A 7450-nucleotide genomic window follows, 5' to 3' on the forward strand; every position below is an offset into this window, starting at 1 on the left:
AGAGGCAGGGTTGACAGCCACCGGACCTTCCAGGGCAGCGGGTCCAGGCCTGGCGGGGCTGGTGTGAATCCTGCCTCCGCCACTACTGTGAGGCTTTGAGCAGTTACTTCCCTCGCTGTGCCTCAGTTTCCTCATCTGTACCAAGGGAGCAAGTGCTGGGATCTGCAGGATGACATGCACTGATGCCCTGGGGACACTTAGCACAGAATCGGGACGTCAGCTCTCAGAAATGACAGCTGCTGACGCTGTTACCGAGAATGCAGGGGAGCGGGTCAGGCGTCCGGAAAGAAGAAAAGGGCGCTTTCCAGGGCTTTCTTTCCAGGGCTTCCCTGTCTGGAGTCTGTTTCTGTGGTTCCTGAGTCTCCCAGCAGAGGGCGTGCGGCAAGGGGCGCCTCCACATCGGTCCGGCGGGGCTGGGGGTGGATGGGTGTTTTGCTGGCAGAGGAGGGCTCAGGGGTCCTCTCCCCACCTGGAGGAAAGGACCGCGGAGGGCGAGAGCAGGGACCGAGGCTGCCAGGCCCGTCCTCAGAGCAGGCCCGGGGAGGCCACGGGAACTTCTGACCTGGAGGCCAGGCTCAGGTTCCGTGCTTTCCGCACTTGAACTTGGAGCCCCCATCAGCCCGCGCCGGACGGTTGTGTCCCGATGTTACGAAGAGGAGGGGAAGGCATCAGAGGGTCCGGAGGCCTGGAGACCACGGACCACGGTCCCGTCGGTGGGGCAGCTCCAGGGCTGGCGGCTCCTGCTTCCCGGGAGGGGTGCTGTGTCCCAGGCACAGGCCCCTGGGAACCTGACCCAAACCAGTGCTGGGTGCTGGCGAGGGCAGAGGCTGGTGCGCAGTAAGCATGGCTGCCTGGCGGCTCTGATTGAGGGAAAGCAACACCCCATCTGAGCGTGTATTAAGGGCAGGACGTGCCCCGGCGGTGGTTCAGTGGTTAGAGCCTCGGCCTGCGTACTGAAGGGGGGAGGCCACGGGAACTTCTGACCTGGAGGCCAGGCTCAGGCTCCCTGCTTTCCGCACTTGAACTTGGAGCCCCCATCAGCCCGCGCCGGACGGTTGTGTCCCGATGTTACGAAGAGGAGGGGAAGGCATCAGAGGGTCCGGAGGCCTGGAGACCACGGTCCCGTCGGTGGGGAAGCTCCAGGGCTGGCAGCTCCTGCTTCCCCGGGGGGGGGGGGGGGGCGGGGCAAAAGCAATGGGAAAATATCCGCAGGTGAGGATTAACGACAAAACAAAGAATAGGAGGCTCGGGGTGCGGGGTGATTCCAACTCCATTCTAGAAGCTTACTGTGAGAGGGAGAGGAAACAAATAGGGGGGACAGTGCGCTAAAAGGAGAGCATAACCATCTCCAAGGACTAAAGGATGGAGGACAGCTTTGGGAAGATGTGACGTCAGCACTGAGCCTTGCAGGATGCTTCACCTGGAGCAACTGGGTGACGAAGGGAGGAAACAAGGTGTTTAGGCACCCGGAGCAGCATGGGCAGAGGCGGGAGCAGCTGGGCAGAGGCAGAGCAGCTGGGCAGAGGCGGGAGCAGCTGGGCAGAGGCGGGAGCAGCTGGCAACTCCATTCTAGAAGCTTGCTGTGAGAGGGAGAGGAAACAAATAGGGGGAACAGTGTGCTAAAAGGAGAGCATAACCATCTCCAAGGACTAAAAGATGGAGGACCGCTTTGGGGAGGTGTGACGTGAGCACTGAGCCTTGCAGGATGCTTCACCTGGAGCAACTGGGTGACGAAGGGAGGAAACAAGGTGTTTAGGCACCCGGAGCAGCATGGGCAGAGGCGGGAGCAGCTGGGCAGAGTCAGGAGCAGCTGGGCAGAGGCAGAGCAGCTGAGCAGAGGCGGGAGCAGCTGGGCAGAGGCAGGAGCAGCTGGGCAGAGGCGGGAGCAGCTGGGCAGATAAATGGTTAAGCAAATGTAGTTTATAGGTGGCAATGGAATGTTATCCAGCTATGAAAAGAAGTGACACTTTGCTACACGCGTGGCTCCCACCTGCGTCCAAGCACCATTCACTCCCCATTTGCATCAGTGGACTTGCTACCCAACTAGTGTCCTTCCTCCAATTTGGTCCCAATGCTAACCCATCAGATAAACTGCTGGTAAGATAATAGTCCCAAACACTCAAACTCCGCAGGGGCAGGATGGTGGCACATGTCCTGGCACCTTCTCTCAAGCTCCGGCCATAACGTGCCAACGCCCTGGAGGGGAAAGGGCAAGTGCAATGGGACAGTCGGTCAAAGCTCATAAAACCACTGCGCATGTGGTGAAACTTGGGTCACTGTTATTTTGTTTGTTTGTTAATCCTCACCCGAGGATGTTTTTCCATTGATTTCTAGGGAGAATGGAAGAGAGAGGGAAAGACAGAGAGAAACATCGGTGTGAGAGAAACACATCCATTGGTTGCCTCCTGCATGCGCCCGACCAGGGCAGGGCTGGGGAGGAGCCTGCAACCAAGGTACATGCCCTTGACTGGCATCAAACCCGGGACTCTGATCCGCAGGCCAAAGCTCTATCCTCTGACACAAACCAGCTAGGGCAGGGCACTGTTCTTTACAGCAAAGTGAAAACTAGTGGGTTTTGTTAAAATAAGTAAAATCAGTAGGGTTTTCAATGATTGGCATCAAGTATTACTATGAAATCTCCACCCCACTGGCCCCAACAATTACTTAGGGTCACCTATACTTACATGTACTTCATTGTGTCCCGCTTCTGCTCCACTATGCCCAGTTGTCCCTCACCATTTGTGGATATTGGATGTCTCAGCGGACCGTCAAAGCTCTCCCAAATCTAATATCCAACCTAGCTGATCCACACCATAGCCATAGCTCCCTCACACCCTCCAACAATGTCTGCGTTGCCCACACAAAACTCCTATTTCACAAAGTGGGGATGTTTATTCTCAAACCACTTGAGCAACTCCTTCTACCTGAAGCTCCCGGTGTTGCTTCCCCACCTTCTCAAATCCTATCTATCAGCAAGTCCCTGCTCCTCTTCCAGGAAGTCTCCCTCCCTACTTGCCCCATTGATGTTTTCCTGTGACTGTTGGATGTGGTTTCTGAATGGTAACTTATGACTCTTCATTAGTAATCATCTTGTATTGCTATCAACCTATTGAATGTGCATTTCTTCTGTCCATCAAATTGTGTGTTCTGCATCCCAGCTCCTCAAGCTGTTGCAGGTGGGGTTCTCTAGGACACAGATGCTGAGATGGAGACTGTGTGTAGGAAGTTTATTGGGGTGTGACTTAGGAGGAAACATCACGCTCAGGGGTGAAGATGAGAGGTTTGGGCTGAATTGGAAGCTGAGTTATGATGTAGTCTCAATAAAAGTCTCAGCTAAGCCCACTGTGGGGTTCCAAAGCTGAGATGACCCCTTGGGAAAAGGGGGCCAGGACGATACTCCTCGTTGATCATGGCTGAGGGCTGCTTCTAGAAGGGGTTGCGACCTTGGGCAAGGGACTCCCTTAAGAGGAGGTAATTCCAGAAGAAGCTGGGGGTGGAGGACTGTTTGTGACAGTTTCCCCAGCAGGCAAGGGAACAAGTCCTTCTGTCTTAAAGGGGGATCTGGGTGTCAACTCTGATGGCTTAAGAAGGAAGTGCGGAGAGAAAGGGGGAGAATGGAGGGCGAAGGGGAAAGAAAGGAAAGGAGTTCCCTTGTTACCTGTCAGCTCCTGTTTGGAGCAGAATGTGAGAAGGTGGCCCTCCCTTACTAGGAAGGGCGGTGCAAGGAGGCAAGAAGACCCCTGTGCAGTGCAGTGCCGGTCCTGACCCAAGGCACGGTGCTGGCCGCGGGCTGAGCTGCCTCTGCATCCAAGCCTGTCAGGCTCCTGAGTCCCCTTCGCTCAGCTGGCACAGGGAGCATCGTCATTGCTCAGGAAGTAGCTGAGATGCTGAAGGAACAGGGGTGCACTGCTCTCTTTGTAATCCTTAGAGACTGGAAGAAATAATTCACCGAAGAAAATAATCTGGCACACAAACTGTATTTTTAAAGGTAAAAGCTAGTTTGCTCAAAGTGAGAGTATCCAGAGACCAGACTTTCTGTAAAGCCCAGAAAAAAAGAAAAAAAAAAAAGCTGACAGGCCCAGTCTGACTGCTTGATGGCATTTAAAACTGCTCTCACAGCCCACAGGCCTAGCGCTTACCGAGCACAGTTCCATTTCTCTTGCTTCTTCCTTCATGTGTAGAATGGAGTTGCCACAAGTATCTCATAAGGTTGTGAAATGAAATGTAGTAATTTAGATAAAGTGCTTAGAACAGCCGTGGGCAAACTACGGCCCGCGGGCTGGATCCGGCCCGTTTGAAATGAATAAAACTAAAAAAAAAAAAAAAGACTGTACCCTTTTATGTAATGATGTTTACTTTGAATTTATATTAGTTCACACAAACACTCCATCCATGCTTTTGTTCCGGCCCTCCGGTCCAGTTTAAGAACCCACTGTGGCCCTCGAGTCAAAAAGTTTGCCCACCCCTGGCTTAGAACAATGCCTGCCATGCAGTAAGGGTCAATAGCATGTGTAAGAAAGTGGGGGAGTGGATGGAGCGTGGCTGGGAACCTATGGTAGACCGGTGGTTCTCGAAGTGTGGCAGCAGCAGGATCGCCTGGGAGCTCCGTAGAGATGCAAAGACCTAACAGGGAACAGGGCCAGAACCTGCACTTCCGCAAGCCCTCCAGGCAGCTGGCCAACATTGAAGTCGCAGAACTGGTGCGTTAGACCATCCGGAGGCGGCGTTGTGTAACCTGTGACACAGCAGCTCTTCTCAGCCGTGTCCTCACTGCCTCCCTGACTGCAAACGTGTTTGTTTTTTCAGGGTTTTTTGTTTTTTTTTGAAACTCTGTATTTCCTTCCTCTTTTGCTGTATCTTCACTTCTACTTGGCTTTGTAATTAGCGGATCCCTGCTCCTCACTTTCTAGGATCTGATATCCTCCCTAATATCCTGAAACGCTCCCAGCTGTGCTCCATCTTCAGTGAGCTGGCTCTTGGTTATCTCCCTCACTCCACTCATCATGCAGGCGTGCGTGCAGGTTTACTGAGGCACCAGGAACTGGGAGGAAGAAAAGGGGAGAAGCTCGGCCATATCCCTGGACCCTGCCGTCTAGTGGAGACAGTGTGTCCCTGTCCTGGGACTGGTATGAGCGGCAGCCAGAGCAAGGCTATCAGCTGAGTCTGGGGATCGGGCAGAGGTGCAATCAGGACCAGCTTCTTAAAGGAAGTAACACTTGGTTTGAGACTTGATGAACCAACAGAAAAAGAGTCTGATAAAATGATAAGAAAAATCATCTGTAAGAAAAGAAGGGAAATGATATCAAAGAATAAATGCTTTTTAATAGAAACAAAACAAAAAAACCATACTTGGGAGATAAGTTGAGAACCAAAGAGAAATAGGAAGGTCAGCTGACTAAAGATAGAAATGTTCTACCCAGGTTTTCTTTTTTTAAATGTTTTCATTGATTTCAGAGGAAGGAAGGGAGAGGGAGAGAGAGAGAGAAAGAAACATTGACTGGCTGCCTCCTGCACACTCCCTACTAGAGGGCAAGACTATAACCCAGGCATGTGTCCTGTGGATTTGAACTGGTGACCTCCTCTTGGTACATGGGATGATGCTCAACCAATTGAGCCACACTGTCAGGGCTACCCATGTTTTCTTTACAAAGCAAAACCAGACAAGCCAGAAGTGAATGAATGGTGGTTCAGTCAACATTGGGCACGTCCTGACCATTCTCTGCTGGTGTCTTTGTTTTCTTCTTCTTTTGCCTCCAAATCTTTGCTTGGTCTTTTCCTCCCCAAACACACCTCCTCCTCCTCTAGCCCCACCTGTCTGTGAAATTCCTCTCCTCTACTATCTGGGTAGAAAGCTGCCCTCCTCAAGAGGGCTTCTCTGGTCCTCTCATTCGAGGGGACTGCTCCCCAGCTCTGTGGTCCCTGGATAGCTCACTGTCTCTGATGTTTTTGTCAATCACTTTACAATTACACCTGTATTTTGGCTCCTTGGCATGTTGCTTTCTATGCCCCGTGAGCATGCTATCAAGTCTGCGTGTGTAAGAACTGCCATATGCAGTATGCTGAAAGTACCTACTCTGTGATGGGTGAGGAAGGGAGAGGAAGGGAGAAGGACATTCCTGGAGTGTCTTCCTGCGGTGCCACCACCTGCACCACGGGGTTCAGGATCTGAAGGAGGGGCCGACGCACAAATGAAAATGCTAGACAAGAGATATGAATTTAGACGGCATTGGGGGCCAGGGTGTCTCTTTCGTGAAGAGCACACTGAAACTGGGTCCCATCTGCTTTTATTCACTTGAATATACATTTGCCCTTTAGCAATGCATACAGTCACATCAACCAAAGGTAAAGTTTGGTAGACAGTAAAAGGATTATCAGGTTAGGGAATTGCCTTGAGCCACCACTACCTCAACACAGCCCTGCTAACGCCCAAGGTCCATCCGTGCACTCTCATGACAGTATTGGGAAAGCCGCAGCTTCTCGCACTGCGGCGTCCAGATCCCCAAAGATTGCCCGAGTGCCAGCGGTGGCTGCTCAAATGGAGAAAGCCCCTCCACCTTCACGGGCAGCCCGGGGCCATTCCAGAAAGCCCCCTCTCTGGGCGCTGCCCCTGGGACTGCAGGGCCCCGAGGCTCCCCGAGCGCTGCTCAGCCTTATGCTGTTCCTAGGGTGTTAGTAGGAAGGCAGTGGGTGGCCGTCTGCTGCCCCAACAGGAGAAGGGGCAGTTTGGGCTCTGTGTTCTTTATGTTTCCTTTCCACTCCCAGGTACAGAAGTCCTGCAGCTTTAGGCTGAGGTAGTTATGATTGAACTATTTTTTAAAAAGTCTAACTGGCTTCTACCTTTGTCTAAAGGTTAACAAAAAAAGTAACTCCAGACTGAATGGGGAGAGGAAGACCTGGAAGACCTATAGTGGGAGCCTTAGCCCCCGCCAGAGGGGCGGGTGGGGTATGACGGGCGGGGCGAGGATGGCCAGAGACAGCACTCCGCTCCCAGGCCCCCGCCTCACCACCCCGGAGCCGCCTCCTTTCTGCCCGGAGCCCGAGGGTGAACTCCTCGAGGTCCCAGCAAACCCTCGCCAGGCAGAAGCGCTGCGAGTGAGGCGCAGGACGGCCCGGCTAGGAGCGTCCTGTGTTGTATGTCCCAGCGCCGAGTCGCCTGTCTCAGGTTTACACAGGTTCCTGGAAAGCAGAGCCCGTCCATCCGGGAGGGGCCCGGCACCCCTCTTTCCTGAGCTCTAAACATGCCCCAGGCCCCTCCGAGGGCCCACGGCGGTGGGGCTGGAGTTCCTATGCGACTGTGAGCCTCCTCCGAGACCAGGAGACCAGCGCCGTTAGGGGGTCCTCCGCACGGGAGGCGGGGAGGCCGTGCGACAGGCCCAGACCTGGCTTCTCTTGGCAGCTTCTCCAGACGCCCCCACTACCGCCCTCCAACCCCCCAACCCGCCCCGGCCAG

Source organism: Myotis brandtii, unplaced genomic scaffold (assembly GCF_000412655.1).
Source record: "Myotis brandtii unplaced genomic scaffold, ASM41265v1 scaffold824, whole genome shotgun sequence".
Taxonomy (NCBI): Eukaryota; Metazoa; Chordata; class Mammalia; order Chiroptera; family Vespertilionidae; genus Myotis; species Myotis brandtii.